Raw genomic sequence first — 13,774 nt, forward strand, 5'->3', positions numbered from 1 at the left:
GGATTGCTCTCCTTCCGTTTGTCTAATTATGTTACAACAGAGAAAGGAAGTGTGCTGGAAAAACTGTTCCAGACGGGAACATCTGCACATCACAACAATAATAAAATGCTGGTTTTAGAGCCTGCCATGTGGTTTTTTAGAGGATGTCAAGAATAGCAAAGTTCCCTCATGGTAATTCATACTTTTGTTTATTAAAATGACTCAAAAGAATCTGCAGCAGTAGTGCGGGTAGATTTAATAAACTGTGTCATATTTCTGATGATGACAGTAGTTGCCTCTTTAAAACAGCTATATTTTTGGAATAACAAAGACAATGTGAAAGGCGTAGTGATGAACCTACAGAGAAATAACACCGGAATCTGCCGCACCCGCCTTGGCCTTTAGGGCACATGTCCAAATGCAGGCGGAGTGACCATCGCCTGCGAGGCGATATTCCTCCAGCCAGTGGGCGGTGTTGGCTCGAATGTTTCTTTCTCTATTTACAGCTAAATAGTTCACTCAAATATCACTGTAACATTTGATGCGAGAAAAAGGCAATGCAGAAATCAGAATCTTGATTCATAATTTGATCGACTAATGCAGGCGGAGTGATGCTGAATGTGGGCGGTGCCAAGTGGGGTCAGCCACACACACATCTTTGCTAGTGGTTTAAGCAGTGACATTGCCTGTCAAAGTTCACCAAAGTTGAAAAAGAGAATGTTGCTTTGCCCCTGGAAGGGAATGTTTTTTCGCTCTGCACCACATGGTAGACAGACACAGGTGGAGATAAGCGTATGTAAACGAAGGAGCATTTAGCATCCATAAAGACTGATATTTCTCTTGAGAAAGTGTGGCCTTTACAGCTTGTTTCTGCTGCCCCAAGTGGACAAAAAATTCACTTTTTCAATGCAGGATTAAGTGACGAGGACATGACTCTGCATGTATGTGCACATGGGTCCTCTTGTGTTCGTGCATGAGATATATATGTGCATGCTGGTATGTGATATTTGAGTCAGTAGGTATCATGTTTATACCAGTGCCAAGGTGAGTGATTCATCCACAGGCTTCACTCTGACAGTCTGTTGGGCTGGTGAATTGGCATCTGTCTGTCTGCATCAGTCATCTATCCATCCGTCTGTGTGGCTGAGGGAACAGGACGCTGTGTTTTGCTGAGCTAGTGTTATGGGTGGAAGTCAAACACTGCAAGTAATTACAGAGAAAAACACACACGCACTCGACTACAGTAACACTGATAAGCCGGTTTTATGGTATCTAGTGTTGTTGCCCTCATGTCTCACTCTCAGTCCACTGTATCTAGAAAATATACTTTTTTTTACCGTTTTATTTGACTGAGCCCTGCTTTATTAGTAAAATTATCTAAATTATTTTCTGGTTATTTCTGTTCTAAATCATTCTATATTTCGTTTTGTCACACCTGTGCAAAGGTGTATTTATTTTTTTTACCTGTAGGGTGACTGTCTAACAGGGAGAGGGTACGATTTAAGGATTGAATGTTTAAACTGTCATCAGGAAGACAGCTTGTGTATAGGCTCACTCCATAATGTGCGTTATATGTAGGCATCCTGTTTTGTGTAGCCTGCGGAAATATAAAAGGCAGCTCAGTTTTTCTTTTCCCTAGGAGTCTAGAGGGGTTACGGAATTTGGCTGGGGCAGTATTAAGAAGCTTTGCATGAGAATCAGAATGCACTAAATATCTATTCTTAACAGCCTATATATTTTTCAATTCTCAAACTTAACACTTGAGTATGATAACTACGCGTGTTGGCTCCTGTGCAAGCCTCTCACACTGGTGTCACTCCGAGGGCTCACTTGGGCAGTGACATATTATCACCTTCTAAGTTTATATGGCAAACTTGTCAGATCCATATCCAGCACATATGGAGTAACAATAGAATGGATTTGGAGTCGTGTTTCAGGCAACCTGAAGAATATAAGCCCAACATTCAGTCTCCTTTTAGCTCTGTCTTGCCACCTACTACTTAGTGAAATATCTGTCTCTTTAGCTGCTCAATGCTCCACTGTTGCACACATTTGGCCTTTTACTTTGGCGGAAACAACTTCTTGCGCCTGGAAACGGCGCTGCAAGACGCTAAAAATTTTGGGAGAGCTGGGATGAACTGCAGAGTTGAGTGGTAACAACCCCTTTCACATACACATAGTCATTTGATCCATTCTAAAGATGAAAGAATTGATATAGCAGCTTTCATTTTTATGACAAATAGCACAAGCTCCTGTTATCTGGCTGTTTTCTTTTTCTAGAGCTGTCATTTGGCATCAATGTTCAGGGGACATATAGTGAAATACCAGTTTCTGGTCCACAAAATGTTGTTTCTCAGGTGGCAACCACTCAATAAAGCAGATTTAGATGAGGTATCAGAAGGTGGATTTTTCTTCAAATGAAACAAAGGTTAAATAACAATATATGTCTCCACCTGGTCTGGTCCACTCTGTTCTGGTTCATAAAGGAGGCAAAGAGTTTGCAGTATTTCTGTGAAAAGCTGCTGTTAAGAACCCATTAACACATGTCAGGCCTTCATTTTCTTTTCAGAGTAATACAATGAAATAAGGCAGTAATATCTGAGCGGAACAAGCTGTTGATTAAGTGCTGAATTGAATCTGAATCACTTCATTTCATGTCTTTTTCTCTCTCTTTTCTGAAGGAAGGAACGCTGCCCACTGCCACGCACCAACATCACATAATCGCTATTTGCTTATAAGTCCTGCTCTGCTGAAGTTTCCTAGAAATGTAATTCACTTCCAAGTAAAGCTTTGGCTATTTCTGTAGTGATGGGGAGAATGAGGACAGCGGGGAAAGTAGATTGTGGGTAAGCGAGAAAGATTGAGTTAAACTGTTCTTCTGTTTTAATAGAAGAAGCAAAACAAAAAGCATTCCGTCTGCATATCAGCTAGGGTTGTGTGTGTTTGGTCAGTATTGGTAGAGTGTGTGTGTGTGTGTGTGTGTGTGTGTGTGTGTGTGTGTGTGTGTGTGTGTGTGTGTGTGTGTGTGTGTGTGTGTGTGTTCTAGTTGGAAATGGAAAGGAAAAGTGGGTAAATTTCCACAGCGGTGGGAAGCCGCATCACCCAGGAAGAGATATAGCTGTTGAGGTACCATCTCTTTATGGAGCTGCTTCATTTACGGGCACAATACCGGCGCTGGAAAATTTTCACATTAGGTGGCTCACGTCACACACACACACACACACACACACACACACACACACACACACACACACACACACACACACACACACACACACACACACACACACACACAACACACACACACATAAACAGACACACATTTCATCCCATCCTTTTGTTAATTAGGTTTTAGTATGTGATGGTCCTCTGTGTGGCAATATGTTGTTAACCTTATTAAACCTGACACATAATCACCAAACATATGCTCACCAGCAACCAGCACAATGAAACACAAATCAACCCACCCAAACGCTAAATTGTTCCTCCATGTGTGTCTCTTTCAAATGCAATTGGAAAGATATGAGCTTTTAAAAATAGAACACTGGAAAAAAATTGTGGTCAGTCTCCTGGTCGTGATGAGGAGCAGGAAATAGGAAAATATTAGCGTGACCGTGATATAATTAAAAAGTTGTTAAAGTCAATGTGCTGGCAAACAGTGGCCTAATTACACATCCAAGATCAGCATTAATTCAATATTAATCCTTGCCTTTGTTTATTAGTTATTTGTGTGCTGGGTAGGTAGAGTACAGTGGGTTTATCAGAGCAGTATGTGTGTGTGCGTGAAAGCCAGAGCTGCCACCTCAAATCCTGAATCATCACCGCTCTTAAGTGAGGAAAAACGTGCTTAAATTAGGAATGGAACTAATTAAAAACCAAAGAGAGAAGATGACAAAAAAATTCCACCTTACTAGGAAGATGAATCATATTTGGTGTGATAATATGAGTTGATTTCACAGGGATGTCCTGTGGAGTTAAAACCTCAGGAGGGGTGGTGTGAAGCCAAAATAGCAGCTTGGTGTATTTGTTGGCGCCAAAGGTTTGTGTTGTCTGCTGCTGTAGTGGTCCAACATACACTGTGGAATCATTGAAAGTGGGGAATATCTTAAGCGTAGTTAGCGTGTGTAGGTAACCCATTATAACCAGGCAGCAAACTCGGGTTTAAAAAGTGAAGCCAATGCATAGGCGTCTTAAAACTTGCATTCTTTCTACCAGCCAGCAGGGGACGACTCCTATTGTTGCGAAAAGAAGTCTGGTTGTATAGAAGTCTATGAGAAAATGACTTCTCTCTTCTCCTCAGTAAACATTGTAAACATGAAATTATGGTCTCAATATCTAGTTTCAAGTCTGCTTCAATACAGCATGATGTTCATTTAGTAAATGATGGTGCCATTTAGAGTAAAAGAGACAATAAAGATGGGTATGCTTTAGGGCGGAGCTACCTTGCGGTTGATAGGCTGTACCAGAACCATATACGGCATCTCTACGTCAGTCCTACGCAATCCAAATATTGTCACTTCCGTTTTCTGGTAGCAAAAAGCCATAATTGGCCACGTCCGTTATCCAAGATGGCGACAACCTTAAAAGCAAAAAGGCAGTCCAAAAACCAATGCGTGACATTACGACATCCACTTCTTATATACAGTCTATGGTTTTATCCCACACACTCTCTTGGTTTTATCCCACACACTCTCTTGTTTCTTTATATATGTCATATTTACATTGCGTGTGTTGATGAGTGCGCACGAGGCAGAAAGAGTGATGATCATCGGCTATTCCATCAGCAGTTTCGATGCCAGGAAACTTCACACATTGACGTCTTTGCCCAACAGATTGATGCTTGCTACACAGAGGAAGGCTCACAGTGTGATGCCTTCACATTTATGCCAAGTTGTCTCTCACAAATGCATGCTTATGTGTGTGTGTGTGTGTGTGTGTGTGTGTGTGTGTGTGTGTGTGTGTGTGTGTGTGTGTGTGTGTGTGTGTGTGTGTGTGTGTGTGTGTATGTGTGTGTGTGCCACTATTCAGCATAAGTATGTTAATCCTCACGTGTCATATCCTCCATTCCCCTGGTGTTTTGTTGTTTTTAGACACAGATTGACGCTGTGTGTCGTCAACAGGCGGTGGGAAATCTAAGGGAGCCCTAAAGCCACGACATACACTGAATGAATTACATACTGAATTTAATAATAGGTGATGATTAAATACTGATTGTTTTGAAATACACGCACCCCAATGAAATCCAAACCAAACTAATACGTCTATGAGCACTGTTTCAGGAAGTTACTCAACAGAGAGCTAATTTGACAATCAATTTGCTGCTGACACCACATTCAAGCCTTCATCATTCGGCGTGACTAATCTATAAAAAGATAGCGTTAAATATGTCACATGTGTGATGCAGTGCCTCAGAGTATTTGCGTCCACCAGGGTTGTAACGGTACACGAGGTCTTGGTTTGCATTGTGGACAGGTTTGGGATTCATGTTTCGGTACAAAGCAAAAAACAAACAAATGCATAAGAATACACCTCTTTTCACGTTACTAGTGTCAAAGGGAGACACAATCCTTTTACCGGGGACTGAAGTAGCATTTTGCCTTCTTTGACGAATGACACAAGCTCCTGTAATCTGGCTGGTTTTTTCTCTCAGTTGCTGTTAAAGCTGACCAGTAACCTGCAGGCGGCCTTCCAACTCTGGCGCTTTATTTGTGCTCTCCCTAGTGGGACTGCCTCACAAGCCGTGGTTGAGCTAACCACAGCATATGTTGCTAACGGCGTACAGCTACTAGATTACAGGGAACTTCCACTTGAGAACTTTGGTTCTACATGACTTGCATCAATCTACTGTAATCTGTTCTGCATGCACCGGACCCTGACAGTTCAGCATGAACACACAAACCGTTTCAGCCCTTAACACTAATGCAACATTGATATGTTGTAAATATGACCTTAATATGACACATTATTACAGCCCAGTTTATTTTCCTCTTTCTTTCTTATTGCTTGTTCTCTTCATTTATTTGGGAAGGTGGCCCTCTAAATTTTTTCTAAACAATCAGAAGTGGGCCTTAAGTTACAAAAGGTGGATCTTAAATATAATACTGTGGTAGACAAAATATATATGTAAACCGTGGTGTGCAGGTTGGTCAATCAGGTATGCAAGATTTGTGTTAGTCCATGGCCCTTCCAGAGGGAGCAACAGTGAATTACCTCAACTCACTGCTGTCTTCTGAGGCCTTACTGTGTAGCATCATATTTTCATATGACTGTACATGCTATACTGTATAAGACTACATGTTCACTCCATCTTCAGACCTCCTGAGTCCTCCCGGGCGTACTGGGTTGTCCAGATGAGAGGCCTTTAAGTGATTCACGGGGGAACTTGGGCTTCAACCAATCATGCGCTCTCGACCCACACTCGTGTTCTGAGGTTAGGCGCGTCAGTCCATTTACTCCCACGTAATGACTGTTGAGACATGTGCACAGACGGATGCACTCAAACAGTTGACTTTTTGCTGTTCTCCCACGAGTGTTTCATATTTCAGGAAATGCTGTCTCCCGTTGGTGTTGCTCTTCGGCTTTTATATTGGCCATTAGAGTGGAGAGGGATACACTTACAGCTGTGAAAATATTTGCTAAATTACAAATATACAAATTACTTCCCTTACCAAAATTGCTATATATAGCCATGCAGGCTTTGGTTTTATTTGCTTAGGTTTTGACATATGTTTGTTTTCTCTCTCCACCGAAATGCAATGTTCGATTAATATTTATTTTAATTATTTTTTATATTGAGTCACCCAAATTTGCCAAAGCCTTTTAGCTCATTGTTTTGGTCTGACTGCCCTCATTTTTTTTTATTTTCTGTACCTCCCCTCTCATTAATTTTAAATTAATAATGAATAAATAAATACAGTGTACACTACATGCCCAGAACCAAACGGCAGCCGGAGAAAGTAAGTAACTATAGCTGGTGGAGCACTTTTCCCTAAGGAGTTGATGGAGACCAAAAAAGATCTAAAAGGAGAGCTCTTAACATACTTCCTGTAAGTCGCTTTGGATAAAAGCGTCTGCTAAATGACTGTAATGTAATGTAATGTAATGTCATTAGGTGACCAGCAGAACCACTCCTTATTCATAATAACTTATTATTATTGCTCTATATATTCATAATGTGTAAATACGGGAGTGTTTACTTATTTTTTTCACCACGCTAACTTTGTAAGCTGACATATTTTTTATTGCTATACTTTACAGGTTATTATGCTGCCAATAAATTGTTAAAATATCAGATTGATGCTGCTTTATTCCTGCTTATTTTCAAACCCCAAAACCGGGATCTCAAACCCCAATCTTCTGGGTAAAAGTTATGAATTTGACACATTTTTTTTACCACAACCTACTTCCTTTTCATACATGGTTGCTCTTTTTAGTATTACTATTGTTACTATCATGACCACTCCTGAATCGTTCTGCCAGAAAGGGCAGAAACCTTTCAGCTACTAACTATTGATACATTTTGTAAATAGCCCAATAGCTGCCTTGTGATTATTCTCAGCCGGTTGCAAAACGACATTTCTAAAATATATCAGATCAGCACAGACAAAATTATATAAAACCTAAAGTTAACTACCATGGTATTTCACATGTGACCTTATCTATGATTTCTGTAATTACGCCTTAAAGAAAAGCGTCTTTGTCTCTGATAAACTGAGGTTAATTCCATCCAAAGTACAAAAATAAGATGAATGTGATTTTCCTTTTTCCTCAATCAGCGTGCATCAACACATTTTTCTGTGGTCCTTTAATGACGGCTCAACATCATCAATAACAGGTCCTCTATTGTCCAATGTCTAACCAGCAGACACATTATAAAACTGCTCTGCAGCCAGTGGATGCAGTATGAGAGTCGCTCTGTCACAGTGTGATGTCCAACTGTGAAGCTCGTGCTGCTGAACAATCCCTCTCTGCTCAAGAAAAACAAAGACAACGGGGGCTTAAGTCAAGTTGATTGCTGAGTTGAGCAAAGTGTATTGTTATTGAGTCTGATATCTCAATCACTCACCTCACCGCTTTTCTCAAGTGTTGTTTTCTGAAGATGTTTTCCCATTTCTTGTAGGTGACTGGATAAGTTAATAGAAAAGGTTAAGGAATGAATGCAGCAGCTCCGTTGCTACCAGGCACTGAGCTCTCTTCCTCTGTTGGGAGCTTTCGACTGCAGGTCGAAGGCGGCAACAAAGTTGGATCTGGATCTGTCTGAGGCGGGCTGGTCGGTGCTGGAGGCCCCGCTAGTGTCTGAGCTGAAAGAGTTTGTGGTGAACCCGCATGATGTCATCTGATTTTGCACGGAATCCGACCCGGTGCCACCGATGAAAAGCATTAAGCATAACTATATAGAAATAACCAATCTTCTCTCTGATGGTCTCTTTTACTTATGTAGGTCATAAACTATTAAATTGAGACTGTTTCATAACCAGGTAAAAGTTCCTCACAGTAACTTTGAACAGAACATTTACCGCTAAAGGAGCATATTAAAGTATTGGCATTTTTACGTAAAAATGGATCTGTTAACAGATAGTTAAAGTATGTAACTTCCTGTGAAACCTCAGCTTTTTGTTTTTACACATCCTTTCTTTGTACAGATTGAACAAACAAGTCATAGCATTTTATCCAGTCTTTATGTTAAGCTAAGTTTAGTGCCTACTCCGTCGCTTCATATTTATCTTTTTTGATAGCTTCTGTTTTGCACATACATTGAAAGGCGATCACTCAGGAATGGTGACAGAAGCTGCAGAGGAACTTAACTTTTCTACTGCAGTCATGGGAGATGAATCAGAATGTACAGAGGAAAAGGCTCGTCACCAAGTTTATTTCCTGTCAGCTGTTGACATTGGAAAGCTTTGCAAGTAGGATCATATCAGAGGAGGATGGGACACTGTCGTCAGTGACGATTGTAGATCAGGGGATTTTCACTAAAATGGCCAGATCACGAGCCGACAAAGTCTTTTGAGGACGTTGTGATGTACTAACTGTTCTGTAGCTGCTGGGGACAGTTTAATATCAGCGTGTTTACATAATTTCCGCCCCTGTGCTGCTAAACCACTACTGACTAATAGAGACTAATAAATGAAGAATTTAGCCTGGAGGCTATAATCATAGTGAGTGTCAGCACCATAAAGCTGCAAAAGTCACTAATGAAGTCATTTAATCAATTTGACAGTCTTACGCACATATTGGAATGTGCAGAAGTGCCATTGGTTTATGGGGAAATGTCATGGTTTGAATGCATCTTTCAGTGGAACGTGGACATTTTCCTGTAAAAATATCTGTTGGAGCTATGACCTGACATTAAAGGGTTTTTCATTTTCTCAATTAAAACTGGAATATATATTTTGAAAAGTTGATCATTTTATATGCACACAATGTTAATACTTGTATGGTGCTTGTGAGAATCATGCTCATGACATCGCCAACAATCTCTGTGCGGGTTCAAACATCAAACAGATGCGGTGGGAGGGAGGCCATTGTAGTGACATCAGATGCAAATCACACCCAGTCTGTGTGATAAAGATGTGCGGGGCTCATCATTCTGTTTCTTCTCATTCACCTGTAAGTGTGGAAATTTACAGTATGCTGAATATTAAAAATCTGGTGAAAAATTGTGTGAAAGAAGGACCTTGATTGGGTCGCAGACTGTCCAGTTTCAGACTTATTAAAATATTAATCAATCATCAACAACTTGACTGAGCATTGTATTTCATTTACATTAACAATTCTGTCATTTAGGCCCTGATCATATGGTGGATGAGATGGTTTGTGAAGAGGGTGCTCCTACAGAAATTGTGAAATTGGTCTGGGTCTTCCAGATGAAGGCTGACGTAGGCCTGGGTGCTGAATCTGTTATCAAGGTAATTCTTATATATGATGGATTTAGAAATATAGGGGTCTGCTGTACACTGAACCAGTATATTAAATATAAATTGACCTTTTTACCAATGAACAAAAAGTAACCAGAGTATACATTCTAAACGACTAGACCAAGCTGACGACTCCAGCGTGCCAAACCATAATGCTTACGGTCGCAGTAAACACACGGTTAACGCTGTGAATTCAAACAGAAACACTCACTTAGGTTAAGGCAACACTACCACAAAAAAACATCATGGTTGGGCTTAAAATAAGCAAGTAAAACATAAAACAACACATCAGTAAGGATATCAGTGACGTCATATCATGTGACTTCAAAGTAATTCAACAGCACTCTGGGCTTTGAACAAGGTTCTACTGGTTGAAAGTCCTGTGCTTGTTTTGCCTGTCCACCTCCGTGTTTTTGGTGTTTTATGCTACGTCATCACACTCACGGAGCGTTTTCTCTGAACATCTAATAATGGAGCTGAAGGGTTTGCATTGTAGTTATTTGAAAGCCTGGCGAGTCTCATGCATTGATAACTGGTAGCAGACACCGAGGGGGAATGAGAACAGGCCTCACAAAACTTCCATGATGCTGCCTGTTGAATGTTTATGTTGTAAATCGACCAAATGAAGGTTATCTTTGTGTAACCAAGCTGTGGCAAGTTACTTTTGACGTTCACCCGTATGTTCTGTTTGGGGTTCCAGAGATCTACCCGATAATAAACATATTTAACATTGTTTTATCAGCTTGATACTTCATGACTTCTCCTGATTTTGGGATGCTCAGAAAATTAGGAGATGATTTTGAACTGATGACATGTTCAAGGAGTCAGTTTTGTATGGGGTCATATATCTGTGATTCGTTTGTGTCAGAAACTTATCCACACAGACTCCAGGCTGTAACTGCTTGACCTAAGGAGGGGACAACACTTACTCAATAGCTCTTTTATTTGTGCTTATCTCAAACACAAGAGAGTCTTTCATGTCAAAGAGACAACACATGTCTGTCAGTATCTGTAATCCGTGTGATTCCGTGTTGGAAAAAAAAGGGGAAAATATGAAAAAGTCCAAAGGGGATGACTTTTTATAGGCAGTGTAGATTAGCCTGATATAAACTTTCCTGACTCTACTTACTTCCACATTTCTGCAGCTTCCTACCAAATCACATGTAGTGTTTATCACATGTTGTATTTGCTGCATACTCAACTCACCTTTTTTTCACATCTAATCGCTCAACTCTCTGTTTCTTTGTTTTTTTTCTCGCGGTTTTTTTATGCATTTTCTTATCTTTGCTGATCAGCTCACTTTAGATGGCCTCTCTCTTGGCACATTTTTTAATAGACTGCAAGACAGTCCTTGATCCGGTCCAATGATTCCAGTAGAGTTTCTCAGTTTCTCTTTGTTGCAATGACTGCTCTTCTGCCTCCTTTTGCTTTTACGCGGATGCAGGCCAATGGTCTATCCAATCAGTTTCCTTATGGGCAGGAATATGATCCTAGAAACCTTTCTCTCACAGCAGAACCCAGTCTGTGCAATAACACCTATCGTGTTAGCTTTTGTTGCCACCTCTGCACCCACTCACCTGCTGCAAAGCACACAGAGGAAAAATGCCAGCCGTTCATACTGAAAGAAACATCCAAAGCTGTAAATGCGTGAATGGTTTGATCACAGTCTGCATCCAGACTGGATTTTTTTTTCAATGCAAACGGAAATTAATGTCCCAACAGACCCTGCTGTCTCCGACTGTATGAGCTGGGAGGTTAAAAGGAGACTCATTACCTCTCATCTCTGTTCATGAGTTAAACATGGCTGTGAATACAAATAATGTGTGTGTGTGTGTGTGTGTGTGTGTGTGTGTGTGTGTGTGTGTGTGTGTGTGTGTGTGTGTGTGTGTGTGTGTGTGTGTGTGTGTGTGTGTGTGTGTAATGTGATGTAAGTGGTGATATAATTCATTATTGCCATATGTGTTACAGCACACAAAAAAAAAAAAAAAAAGCTTAAATGTGTGTGTGTGTGTGTGTGTGTGTGTGTGTGTGTGTGTGTGTGTGTGTGTGTGTGTGTGTGTGTGTGTGTGTGTGTGTGTGTGTGTCAGTGTGAGTAGTACAGCTGGGGGAAGTTGAACACTGTGGGAAGGTCACAGTGGAGAGAGAGAATGCTGTGAGAGAGCATGCTGTGCCTGGTTGAGCTGGGTTACACAGATAAACACTGTGACCTTCAAATCCTCAATGTACTTTTCACTAATGCATTCACATAAAATCATGCACAAGAACACATGGAACAGTCAGGTATGGAAATTATTGGGTCCGGGATGGGGGCTATAGTAGAAATTGCACTTACTTATGCACTTGCTTACATACTTATTTTAACCAAACCATGATATTTTAATAAACCCAACAATTTTTGTCTGAACCATAAATTTGATTGAGAATGCAGCTTCGAAACGTCAAAATCGCCACAAGGAGTTTAAACACTGTAACGTTTAAACACTGTAACGTTTATACATGTAACGTTTATACACGTTTGTACAATGACGAGATGACATTTTTGGTTCAGTAAATCTCCCCAAAAAAAGATTTAACAAGATTTAAATATGTATTGAGATCCCAAAACAATAAGACTATACCCCTGTTCGGCCACACTCCTTCTCCTATAACTTTCATACTCTCAAATCCACAGTCCATAGATCTTATAAAGTGCCAACAGGTCTTCACTATGCACATACTCTGATGACTGATATTGAGAAAATAAAATCAAGCATAGAAACATTTTACCACCCCAGTTTGAGGTGGTCCCACAGTATGACACAGTACATTCTGCTGCCGTCTCTGGGGAGGTACGATGTTATAAGAGCCCCAGTAATGTGATGCACGTAAACACACATGAATACAGTAACTTTTCCCCAGCCTGCCTTGTCACTGATGAGCAAACACGGTCTTACGGTATGCTGTCCACTTAGTTTGCTCTTATACAATGCACACGCTACACACACAACAAATGACGCATGTCACATACATGGGCGGCCCTTTAAGGGAACAATACGAAGAAAAGAGCAGAAAATCATGTGGTTTTTCCCTGCAAACACACAACATAGCCATAACAGTAGATCTCGCACATTTTACACGACATCTCGTCGTGTGAACTTGGCTTCAGTAGCTGTTAAATCTAAGCGGCCCCTGCAGAACTTGACGGAGCCACCAGCTAGTGTGTAGCTGCTCACTGCTGATTTCCATGTGTTAAAACTGTCAACATGGCGTGAAACATGTTGCTCTAAGATGGCTCTGTATTTGACAGACCTAACTGGCACCATCGGCAGGACAGGTGTGACTGGAGGAGCCGATCGGAGGAGCCGATGACACTGTCATCTACCTGCTACAAAGATGGCTTTCTCACCTGGAAATGGCTGGAAGCACTGTGAGAGTCATGTTTTTCAATTTCTCCAGTGCCTTCAACACCATCCAGCCATTGCTTCTGAGGGACAAGCTGGAGCAGACCGGGAAGGACCACCACCTCACTGCATGGATCTTGGACTACCTCACCAACCGTCCACAGTATGTGCGGATACGGGAGTGTGAGTCCGACCTGGTGTCCTGCAGCATGGGGGCCCCACAAGGAACCGTTCTATCTCCATTCCTCTTCACCACATACTACGCGGACTTCAAATACAACTCTGCAAACTGCCACCTGCTAAAGTTATCTGACGACTCTGCAATCGGCGGCCTCATTTCCGCCGGTGATGACAGGGAATACAGGGAACTGAACCAGGACTTTATAGGATGGTGCCGGCGGAACCACCTCCAGATCAACTCTGGTAAAACCAAAGAGCTGGTGGTGGACTTCCGCCGGGGTAAACACTCTCCTCCAGTACCAATGAACATCCAGGGAA

This window comes from Anoplopoma fimbria, chromosome 5, assembly GCF_027596085.1.
Source record: "Anoplopoma fimbria isolate UVic2021 breed Golden Eagle Sablefish chromosome 5, Afim_UVic_2022, whole genome shotgun sequence".
Lineage (NCBI taxonomy): Eukaryota > Metazoa > Chordata > Actinopteri > Perciformes > Anoplopomatidae > Anoplopoma > Anoplopoma fimbria.